The following is a 13414-nucleotide window of genomic DNA, read 5'->3' as shown; positions in this document are numbered from 1 at the left end:
TTATTCAAATTATCATCACACGGCACGATCCTGTCAGCCAATCAGAGATCTTGATCGTCGTCGATTATACCTCATAATCCAATCTACAGAAGTGAGTTTTAGCCATAATCCATAGCACGATCCTTGCTCCTGATTGGTTGACAGGATGCTGCCACCTGAAAAATGGTTACTGCAACGTATTCATTGTTATACCAATTCAACTTTACACAACACATTAGATATCAAAAGTAATTGCCATTCCCTTCCCTTCCCTTATCGCTCTAAACAGACCAAATCAATTCCGTCAGGAACAACGATAAGCAGAACGATTTCACGAGTCGAGGGCTTGTCTTCTCTTTTTTTGAGGAAGACTAGTTCCTTTTCTTCGCTTTCCGAGAGCACTATTTGCTGTTTTGATAAAGGTGGCTTGAGGGCATTGAAATATTTTGCCAACATGTCTTCCAATTGCTCTTTGCTTCTGACTGCCGTCGATCGATGGCTGCTTCTCATCAACTCCCCGTTCATATAGTCTCGTACAACATGAAGCTTTACCGCTGTGATTTGTGTGTTCAGCCTCGTAGTCGATCCCGGCATTCTTATACATGTCCTTCAGGTAGCTCCGGAGTATGTTAAAGCCGACAGTTTGCTGCAAAAACGCTATACTACCAGTATCTCGATTTGGCATTGGCCTCCGATAAAAAACGACCCCAAAAAACAATGAGGGCAAGATATTGTTCATATGTTGGTACACAACACACTGCTCATAGTTGGATGAGACTGTAATCAGATTACCTTAGGTTTGGATTTGTGACCGTTGTTACCACTACAAGTCTTAAGTAGTCGTCCTTCATACTGCATAAAATTTCGCCCTTTTTCATCAAATCCAATGTGAAATTGGTTCGCCTCGGGGTTTGTGTGCTCATCCACAGCTCTCAGTCCGAACATTTTGCAGTTATAAAAGTAAACGATGTATGGCAAACCTCGTGCTGTGTCAGTATTGAATACGCCGCGATCCCACAATCGATCCTCTTCGTTTTCCGTCACGTGATCAGCCTTTTTTTACGATGATGCCGTAACCCTCCGACATCAACAGTCTTTTTTTCCCGTTTTTCCAAAACGTTTTGAAAGGTTTTGAATGTTCGGACAGTCTCTTTGAACAAATGGGATGTCTCTGCGGTCACACGCATCGACCAAATGGCGTTGTAATGCAACAGCTATGTTTGTCAATCAGTATGGGGGATATAGTTTACCATCCTTTCGTTTTATTTCGTATATGAACCTTGCAATCTAATAATCAAGGGATTGCAATGAACCGGATTCAAATTTAGGTGCAGGCCAATATGATCAGTGACACTGCGAAGTTGAACTTTCCTCCACATGGCCCATTCATTGTACAGTGATACAACCCAACTGATGGTATGCCCTATTCGCACCTGTATTCTTCCACTCAGATTTTGCATGAATTGAGACTTTGTCATGTGACTTGAAAATCGTTTGTCGTTGACCTGTTCACACACATTACAAAGCTCTCATGTTAGTACCGCATCCTGTTGAGTTCCTTCCACTCAAAACCAAGATCAAAAGACATTTCGCGATCTATGATCAAAGAACCGGCCTCAGTGTTATTTCAAGTACAACTGAAAGTATTGTGGAAAACACAAGTATACATAGAGTTCAAGTTGTCACCTGCAAGACCAATTAGAATACAATGCGAGTAATTTGTTCAGGCCGAGTGATATGTTAGATAATGAACTCGTTTGGTCGATTACGCGCTAAAAACTATAAAAAACCTAATTTTGTGCTTTATTTTATATAAGTTGGTCCATGTGAATTTATAGCTAAATAAAATGGCCTTTTCAAGTATGCTGCCAGGGAAGAGCTCAGCCGACTGTAGCATTACTTTGTAGGAGTGGCCGACGGGTGTGAGGGGCTGAATAAGCGCGTTAATGGAAGGGTTGAACTGGCAGCAGCGGGCTTATGGCAGTAGTTGTTGTTTTTTACTGGTTTATCACTTTTTGAAGGATTGAACAATTGTCATAAGAATATTTTCTTCTTTTTAATTACTTCAAGAATACCACTGTCGCTGAAGGCAAAGTCACCAGTTTGACATCGTATTGAAATATTTGCCACATTTATTTCTGAAGGTGTGAAAGATATATTCACTCTATGCTAAGTCATTGTCCTGTAATGTCTTTTGCCGTTTTGGCACCCCACTTAACACGCAATTCAACTTATGCAAACGCATCTGTACTACCGGACAAGTTGTCAAAAGTCTCTCTCTGGTTTTATTTGTCTTAAGGATGATAAATACCTCAATTGAAGACGTCCCAAACCCCAATAAAGTATACATTTTCTGAAAGCCCTGATACAGAGAAATCCAACCAATTACAGTACACGGTCATTATTTGCATGAGAGTCACGTGACAAGCGTTTTGCTGAACCTTCCAAAAAACGCCCCCTCCCCTTAGCGAGCACGCTGCAAGATTTCCGGTTGAAATTTGTTCATTAACAAGCCTTGACAATATCCTTCAAATCTGTGTCTGCACGTTTTTCTCGGCGTATCCATTCAAATTATATGGCGTAACAATTACAATTCCTTGAAAAGCACCTAACACCTTCAAGGGCGCATAACAAAAAAACAAAAGCATATGAAGAAAATCTTAGACACAGATTTTGAGTTCATTATGTTTCAAATGGACAGCGTGAATTTCAAGCAGCTGGTGTTTGTGAGCGCGAATTGACGAGGTGCCAAAGAAGGCTACCTCATTCACAAATTGAATTCGAGAAAAAGGCAAAAAAACAACATGTTTTGTTACTTCGACGCCAAGGCATTTCATAATTAAACTTGCATTTACCTAAACGCGGGCATATTTTGTCACTATTGATAATGTCGACCGGGAATGACTGTTGTTCAAAGAAAACTTCCGAGGAAAATAAAATAAATCGCGGAAAACTACCGATTTTTTGAGCCTTCGTTTCGACACGTCGCCTCAGCGAATGGCTTCACCGGGCGAAAACAATGACGTCTGCAGTTATTACTGATATCGGGCGTGTCAAAAATTCGTATGTAAATAAGCTTGCCTGCCTTCCCTAGATAAACACTGCAACGCGACGTAGACTTGATACTATCGGACAAATTGTTTCTTGTTCACAAGTTGTGAGAAGTAATCTAATAAATGACGAAAAAGACGCCAAGCACCGCAAAGCGGCGAGTTCAACCTCCTAACACAACGATAACTATGGGTATTTTCGAGATATAAGCTTACATGTATAATTAGGGTTTCCATACGAAGTTTGGTGGGTACCGACTAATGTTTCCGTATTTTGACGAGTAGCGCAGCAACTTTATCGTGCCTTCAACAAACAGCTCACTATAAATCTGCATTAACATGTATATTTAAATTATTTAGCGATAACTGTCACAGCGACACGACCTCACTTTTTTAGCCGTGTGATTTCTAGGCTGTAGACTGGCCAAAATTTGTCTCACTGGAGGTGTCATTTATTCATGCATGTAAATCTCTACGCACCTTTGCATCAAAGGAAAGCTTGTGACCCATATTTGAAGCGTCACATATCCGAACCACTTTGTAGGAAACTGTCTGAACTTAACAGTGCCGTTAAAAAAACGAGTTCGTAATTAAACTCCGAGTTTTCTGGCTTTGTAAGTGTGTTATGAGCCACAACGATCACTGACCGTGGCCTTGTCTGGAGCGGCATTGTGAAAACCATTTTGTTGTGTGGCTCCCGTAAGTTTATTCATCTGTCTGTTTTGGCTCGTTAAGTGCATTCGCCGACATTTCACATTTTGTCAACCAACAATTTGATCGCGGGTCTCGGAGAGTTACGAAGGCAACTTGTTCTGAGAGTTTATTGCGAGTCCGTGCCCACGGGGATATTAACAGACTGCGTTATTTTTAAAAACCCACAAAGTTAATTTTTGTACAAATAATGAAAAAACGGGTCGGGTACTTCGGTTGAACACTAAAATATCGCCTTCTTTGACATGTTGAAACCAGAAATGGCATCGTTCGTTCGTGCATGAATGTAAAAAATAGATTTTTTACATCCATGGTTCGTGACTGCTGCCCGTTGCGTTGAGGTACGGAATAACGAGAGCAGTGGATAGGCCAGCAGCACTTCCCAGCGTAGTTGGGTTCATCTACGCGATAAACCAGTTGTCGATTCGAAATAGCAAGTTCGGCGATGATGTAATTTTTCGAGTAAATGTAATTATCTTTTAAAATAATAATTTTTTAAAATTATATTCAAACAGATCATATGGACACGAATTTGGACTGCATTGCATACTTTGCAATCAAAATGGCCTTTGACCCATCATCTGATCATTGGTACATGCATATGCCGCGAATGTCTGCTCAAATTGGTCCGTGGTCTGATTTTTGAATTGCTCAAGTAAGCTCCGGTCAGTCGGTGGAGATTCAACACCAAAGCAAGGTCAGTCTGACTGATTCCTATTACCCGGCAACGTTTCCTGATCGGTCCGAGGAGAGGTCGACCTATTTTTTCGCGCACAATTTCGGGGAAATACAAGTTCGTGGGGATGTCGCCCGATCGACTGTCAAATTGCATCACATCGCAACCATTCCCAAAATAAAACGACACTGAAACCCTTGGTGAGGTACTTGGATGTAATCTTTATTCACTGTGATTACGTTCAGATGCACTGACGACGGTGCATCATAAGATTACCATGCCAACGATACCGAGTTTGACCGATGTGTAAAACATAATCACTGCGTCAGATCAAAAAAAATGTTTCGTTTTTTTCGGATCCAATTAGTTCGGAGCAGGAACAATTTTGGATGTCGGACTTTATCAGGCATGCAAAATATAATCAGAAACGGACATAATAATTTGATGTTCGGCATCATAGGTTGGGATTCTGGACATACTATTTGAAGGTCAGATCATATACCAGAAAAAGTTGTGTTTTTTGTTTTTTGTTGTTGTTTTTTTTTTGGGGGGGGCCTAATTTCATCGGAGCAGGATCGAAGAGTTTGAGTGTGGAACTTTGTTGCGTGTCGACTCACATGTAAAATGTTAACAAGTGGACGTTTTTTTTTTTTGGTTTTCGGTCGTAATATTAAGTTGGATGGAGAACACTTTTGGTTGTCTTACAGTCTATCGGTTATGGACAGACGTGAAACATACTGGTAAAACACATAGCAATGCGTTTTGAGCGGAAACAATTCTGTATGTCGAAAAGTGACTTGTTGGACTAGGCTTTGGACATTATTGTTACGGTATAATGTTGACAGGCGGGCGTAATCCTGGTTTTTGGAGAAGCCCAACAACGTCACTGTGTAAATTACGCAACGTTGTGTCACTCAGGATCGATTATGCAAATAGCGATGCAAATGTATCCACGATGTTTACAAAAGTTTTCCCATTGGACATTGGATAGCCACGTGCATTTGTTTTGATTTTTAAAACTCGTGAATTACACTTAAAGTATTACTTATCCGGAACCAGCGACACATCTTTATGATTAGCCTAGAATCCTATTCGTCCGACGGCCCGCTTGCCTCCGTACCTCCGACCAAGTGGGTCGGAGGTACGGATGCTAGCGGACGAATAGGATTTTAGGCTACTCAATGATAGGCCTTACTTTGAGGCGTATGCCCAGAGAATTGTGAATATTCAACAGAAAAATGACCGATTTGGTATTTATTATCCTTAATTACCCTTATTGTCATGAAAATTACCTACCCTTTTGTCCCTGCCTGCGACATAGAATCCCATCAGCTCGCCCATTCAGTCCCTCAAAGCCATCGACAACCCCTCAAAAATAATGACACAGTCCGCTGGGTGCTTCTGTGGCAGCATAGGGCCAAAACGAACCATAGACCCTGGCAATCGCATTGTAGTTGCCCATACTTTCCTCGGGCACTCATAATAGAAAGAGCTGTCCACGGTACTGTGGCCAATTTGGACAAGTAAAACGTCTGCTGGTCATCAACACATCGAGTATTATGTCATGAAATCGGCAATCAAGAACTATTCCGTTTGAAGAAGACATATTCTGTGCAGCGAAACACAGTGAGACATCGGTAAGGTACATAATGTTATTTTGAACTATTTCATCATTGCTATTGGATTGTCTTCGAATTCCAAATTTGGATAGACCATGGAGGTAGAGCCTCACCGATTCAAACGGAGCAACTTTGTTTCAAACAGGAGCAAAGTAAGTGTGGCGACAATGACACTGAACCTACGATATTGTATTCAGAAACTACTGTGTCCTAGGGCAGGCAAAGAGATTATGGAGTTGCGCATGGGGCTAGTGTCAAAATCTTCAAAATTGAAATTAATAATTCACGCTCTAGATACATTAGGGTCTTTGGACGCTATAAATCTCGCGAAATTCCACTCAACTTGGACCATAGCAATGCTGGCGTCACGAAGTACCAGCACGGAATCGACAACATGGTCTAACTCATTTATACGTTTGAAATTTACCCAGTAACTTATCTCCTAGAGATATTCTGCACAATACGCCAATATTCTAATGTATTTCAACCACTTGTAATATCGAACTGTCTAATCACAGTCTGTGCTTTATTAATGTCGTTGTAATTTATTCATGGCGTGGGTTTGAAACAATAAAATTGTAGCATGCCACGCACGGCGAGTGATATAACGCGAGTGATTTGAGTTTGGAGTTTCAGTGTTTGGCACACACGGATTTCTTGATTGTGAAGTACAAGGCGTTTTACTCTAACACACAACATCAAAGTATGTATCGATTGCTGCATGTTTACTTATCATACAGAATGAATACACTTAAGTAGAACTTTCACCTCTCGAAAAAGTATTTTTCCCCGATTCAAACTTCGGCCATGGCCCGTGTTACACCGTAAGCCTCGTTCGTTAATTTTTGGCTTTCCTCTCGCCATTGCCCATAAATATAGAAATAACGGGCGATGCGATGACCGTTAACGTTTATTTATTGGCAAGGGCGAAAGAAAAGCCAAAAATTAACGCGGGGGGCTTGTCGAGCCCGTTAATTTTGGTTTCACTCGCCCGCGCTCATTAATACACGCTAATGGTTAGCGTATGTTATTTCTATTATCAACAAACTCAATAAAACCGCCAAAATTTACGAAAATTTCCAACGCGAAAGACAACGCCCCCAGAACTTGTATTACACAAATGTAATGCATTCACTGAACAGTGTGTAGTGCAGAATGCGACGCAATGTCACGCACCCTGTAAAAATTTTGGAAATCCGGAGATTTGTTTTGAAATAGTCTCAAAACGTGGCCCATAAATGCTCCATTTTTGTGATAGAATATGATCACAATTTGCGTTTAATCTGTAAAGTTACGATGTTTACGATATTCATATTCACAGGCACGTAAACAAACAATTACTATACAAATAACGGACGACGCGCTGACCATTCACGGTTATTTATGGGCGAGGGCAAGAGGAAAGCCAAAAATTAACGGGCGAGGCTTGCCGAGCCCGTTAATTTGGCTTTCCTCGATTGTCTCTCTTTTAAACTAAATTCTAAACCGTCGTTAGGTGATATTACAATATTACCTTACGAGAGCACGTTTCCTTTCTTAAAACATGCAGAAAATGTACTTATATCAAACTTTTCGAAATTTCCTTTTTTCATCACCACATTTCATCCATAATCATAATTTACAACGTATGGAATCATAATCGACGTGATGGAATTAAGCAGTAGTGAATCAATGGTTATATCTAAACTTTTACATTGCACGACACACACTCTCTCTCTCTCTCTCTCTCTCTCTCTCTCTCTCTCTCTCTCTCTCTCTCTCTCTCTCTCTCTCTCTGACATCAAGATTTTACACTTTTGAACTTTTGTTGAATGAAGGATTTGATTTAAACGAACGCATATCTTTTGCGGACTTTTTATGACAAATGACAATCTCACATTGTCCTTATAAAGGTACTATCACTGCATGCAACTTATAAAATGTTCATAAAGCCGTGTAAACAGTGTAATGCATGCTAAAGGATACTTCGTGAAATATTTCAACTGTAAACCTGAAAATTTTGCACTTCTAAGAATAACACAAAAATCACGACAATCACATTTTTCCAGCACTTTGACGGAAGAACGTCTACATACTCATTCACGGAAGAACGTCTACATACTCATTCCACTTATGCTTGTATTTCAGAATACTTAAAAAAACGTCTGTTGTACGGAGTTATTTTCATTAAGTTCAACCAAAAGGGAATAAATCTGCAGAAAAATGACAAGTCTTTTGTCGGAGGAAGAACATGAACAAAAGTCACTTTATGGAAAGGAAAGAGCATTTGTTTGTAAAGAAAGTGGTAAACGTTTTACACAGAATGAAGACATGAAATACCACACACTGGATCATATTTATGAGCAGCAGTTTGTGTGCAAAGTGTGCGGTAAAGACTTCAGCAGCAGAGAATCCCTCAAAATCCACGTCAGGATACATACAGGTGAAAAGCCGTACGTCTGCAAAGTATGTAGTAAGGGGTTTACACAGAGTGGAAGTCTGCAAAATCACACAAGGATACATACAAATGAAAAGCCATTTGTCTGCAAAGTGTGTGGGAAGTGTTTTGCAACAAGCGGACATCGAACAGCTCACATGAGGACACATACAAATGAAAGCGATACATACAAATGAAAAGCCGTTTGTCTGCGAAGTGCGTGGAAGGGATTTGCACAGTGTGGACATCTGAAAGATCACACAGGATACATACAAATGAAAAGCCATTTGTCTGCAAAGTGTGTGGGATGTGTTTTGCAACAAACAGATATCGAACATCTCACATGAGGACACATACAAATGAAAAACCATTTGGCTGTGAAGTGTGTGGGAAGGGATTTGCACGGAATGGAAGTCCAAAAGATCACATGAGGATACATACAAATGAAAAGCCATTCGTCTGCATAGAGTGTGGGAAGCGATTTGCATGGGCAGGAAATCTTAAAAATCACATCAGTACACATACAAGGAAAAGCCATTTGTCTGTGTAGTGTGCGGGAAGGCTTTTGCTCGGAGTGAAATCTTAAAAATCACATCAGTACACATACAAAGGAAAAGCCATTTGTCTGTGTAGTGTGCGGGAAGGCTTTTGCTCGGAGTGAAAATCTACAAAATCACATCAGGATACATACAAATGAAAAGCCATTTGTCTGCGAAGTTGTGTGGTAAGGGTTGTACAAGAAAGGAAGATCTAAAAGTTCACATCAGGACACATACAAATGAAAAGCCATTTATATGCGAAGTGTGTAGGAAGGGTTTTGTACGGGGATGGAATCTAAAGGTTCACATCAGGACACATACAAATGAATAGCCATTTGTTTGCAAAGTGTGTGGCAAAAGCTATTCACACAGTCGAAGTCTCGCATATCATAAGACGACACACAAAAGAAATGAACAATTTGTTTGAAAAATGTGTGGTAAGAAATTACCACTCATTCTTGACTGAATTGATTCAAATGAAATGCCATTTTCTGTGAAATCCTTGATTAGAAAATTACCTAAAATAGGTTTTTCCAACAAAGTTGATTCCACCCCCAAAAAGAGGGGTATACATTTAGTAGATTCAATGTTAGAGATACGTAGCTTACATTTCGTCTACATGCAATGTTACGTCCGTTTTCTGTAAACTTTCATCAGTCATATCCTGTCAACTTTGACCTTCTTCTTAGAAACAGTTTTAAAAAATCCTATCATATAATAGATCGGTATGACTTACTTTTCATTTGTCAACATGATGAAGAGATTTGCCTTATGTACGTATGTCTGTCTGGATTGATGGAGGGATGGACGGACGAAGGGACGGACCACTGTACATATTAAACTGATTTTGGTATTGTGATGCCATATGTGGTGTAGATGTGTTGTCTTAAAATTAACCTGTCAGTCTCATAAATATATGCAAATGAGGGAGAAGAAAACGGAAAATGGCCAAAAATCAAGAAATTAGGCAACACTAATTTAGCTGTTGGTTTGAGCTCAATATTAGCTGCAGCTTTGTATTTTAAGTTATGTTTTCTATTTTGCCATATTTGTAAAAGAATTTCTTTCTTCTTCTCTCAAAAAATGGTCTGATTGCTTTCAAATTTGGTACACAAGTGAAATGGTGTAGGTCATTCATCCAAATTCAGGTACTGCCTGACTGGTTTTATTGTGCTGTTTAAGGCTAATATGTTATTTATATTAATGATACAATTCTCGAAACTTTAAGGTAAATGGTATTTTAAATTAATCGACTTATATTGTATGTAACACTTGTACTGTAAAAAGCCCGATCAATTCAACCGGAAAAAAAATTATGATTTTATATCATCGAATTACTAGAAAATCAATAAAGCCGAAATAATTTGTGTCGAATTATTACAGATTTCCATTTAATCGACAATGCATAAGTGATATGCTTACCATCTTGGATGATTGAAACACATACAGGCAACTATCCTGAAGACAACACTTCAACATATTCTGTACCGTACATAGTATTGTTCTCTGTAGGTTATCAAAAATCAAATGTTCAAAATACTTTGTCAAGATAAGTATGGTCGAATTAGAAAGTCCCAAATTCCACCTGTAGTCGGATTGAAAAGAATAAAATAAAATTACGTTTTCTGGAAAACAGCGCGGTAGACTAAAAGGAGTTGACAAATTGATAGCGTTTATGGTAAATCTGGCCATGTGATCTTTATAAGCATGGAATGTTTACTTTAGTTAGAATGCAATAAACTCTTGTTTATATTATTATAAGCGACAGTATCAATTGGTGCAAGCCGATGTTTATAGGTTGGGCATATATGGGAGGTTATATTTTGTAAAAATGTATGTATGTAATGTGTCTGTCTGTCTGTCTGCATGTATGTATGTATGTATGTAAGTATGTATGTATGTATGTATGTATGTATGTATGTATGTATGTATGTATGTATGTATGTATGTATGTATGTATGTATGTATGTATGTATGTATGTATGTATGTATGTATGTATGTATGTATACATGCATGCATGCATGCATGCATGCATGCATATGTGTGTGTGTGTGTGTGTGTGGTGTGTGTGCGTGCGTGCGTGCGCGTGCGTGCGTGCGTGCGTGCGTGCGTGCGTGCATGCATGCATGCATGCATGCATGCATGCATGCATGCATGCATGCATGCATGCATGCATGCATGCATGCATGCATGCATGCATGTATGCGTGCATGCATGCATGCATGCATGCATGCATGCATGCATGCATGTATGTATGTATGTATGTATGTATGTATGTCCTTACAACTTGGAAACCAAAGATTCAGGTTGCCGTGAAATTGCGGTATACAGCACAATCATAAAAAGATTTATAGGTGAATAGATTTTTGTGGATTTGGTGTAGTCTCCAAAATGAATGGTTATTTGAATATTTAATGAATTAAACCATTAGACTTATACTGTAAATGTATTCACCAAATTTGATGAAACCACCCAGGTACTCAAACTTTTTTATATTCTTCCTAATAGTATGGTGGACGTGGCTTACCTAATTTAAGCGAATTTTCATATTACTTAATTATCTTCTCTCATTTGTCTCTATCAGTATTGAGTGTACCGATTTCGACTAGACAACCGCTAAATATTGATCGTACATAGGTCTGCTGATGTTTTATGTTTATGACTAGGACATTCTTATCATGAGATCATTTGTATATTTAGTAAATTTGATTAATTAGCTAGGATATATTAATATTTAGGTCACAGATTTTGAGCGCACCTCTACTATCGTTTCATCCTACATGTTCATTATGTAATAAGTAATTACAAGTGCATATTTAAAGGGACAAAGTCGGCCATTTTTCATGAATTTTGTTTCATGTGAGATACTAGTTATGTTGCTTCACATGTTGAAATTTACTGAATGAATGGGTGACCATGCATATATTCAACCCCGGTTTAGACAAAGTAAATGAAACCATCGCGAAAATGAATTAAAGGTCATGACCATTAATTCATTTTCACGATGGTTTTATTGACTTTGTCTAAAACTGAGGTCGAATATCTTCATGGTCATCCATTCATTCAGTATCTTTCAACATGTCAAACAATATAAGTATTATCTCGCATCAAACAAAATTCCTGAAAAATGCCGTTGTCCCTTTAATGAATTTCTCTAATTATGCTCGTTATCAATAGTGAGCTCACGAATTTTGGTGTGACCTTAGTTAAATATTGATTATACCTGGTGTTAGTTGTAGGAAAAGTTCAGCTGAAAAATACAACATTGATAAATGACGTGTGTTTACCTCAAACATATGATAATACGCTGTTTTCAATCGCGACCGAAGTCACAACATACGGCATCCAGTCACCTAGTGGAGAAGCAACAGACAGACTGCTGGGCCATATCCCAACCCTCAAAATACTATTTTGCAAATGAACGTTCAAAACAAGGATAGCTATTTGTTCATTGTCATGTTATGACCGGCCGTCTACCTAGCTGAGTCGATGGTGGCGCTCATCAGCTTGCACTAGCGACTGTCTTCGTGCTTTCCACGTTTTAACGAGGCAACAAGTTTATCATTGTTCAATCTTACTTTCGCTGAGCTGTCAAGAATAGGAATCACACGCCTTTTAGCTAATAGCTTATTCAGCGTTGCTCTCATTCGTAGCGAAAATTCGTCTTCAATACTGACCGAAGTTCCCTTCAACTTAAACATTTCTTAGTTGGTCCTCGTCTTTGAAGAATGTAAACGTTGCAACAACCATGTACTCGTTCAAATATTATGTCCTTTGCGATACCTAGTTTTTCCCTGATTAAATCTTTCTCTGTGTTCTCGGTCGCATCCAAGTCTTTCGGCATGCAAAGTGTTTTCAATGTTACTTATACGGCTTTCTAGTCCATTTGTATTATTCAAGTATAACATTGAGATTCAGCCAGACAATCGGTTAACAGTTTTCGAGACGCTATTGTTTGGAGTTGCTCTTTTATTTCAGACGAATTTAGAATCGTGCCTAGATATTTTTTGATATCGAAGTTGCCTGTGAATGGGTATCAGGTCCGGGATTTGGTTTGACGTTGCCACTCATAAACAGGAGCATGGGAAGGAGACGAACAGACGCAATTTCTCCTTGGGTAATTAGTATACAAAAGCGTGCGTAAAACAAAGGGCCACATTGTTGACTGCAGGTACCTGGTGACACAACCAATTCTTGCTCGATACGCCCCCAATGAGATGCCCATTATTGAATTTGTTGACGAATCACATATCGAAGAACTGGTAATGATGAAAAAAATACGTTGCTTCCACATGAGGTAAAATGATGGAGGACAGGCAATATGAAAAAAATGCTGCAACAGAGGCGGGAAAAAATATCTGCTATACCCGTGTCCTTCAGCCCCCCCCCCCCCCCGAAATCAATTGGTCCCCCCCCCTTACAG

This window comes from Ptychodera flava, unplaced genomic scaffold (genome assembly GCF_041260155.1).
Source record: "Ptychodera flava strain L36383 unplaced genomic scaffold, AS_Pfla_20210202 Scaffold_58__1_contigs__length_828623_pilon, whole genome shotgun sequence".
Taxonomy (NCBI): domain Eukaryota; kingdom Metazoa; phylum Hemichordata; class Enteropneusta; family Ptychoderidae; genus Ptychodera; species Ptychodera flava.
This window is presented reverse-complemented; position numbering follows the sequence as displayed.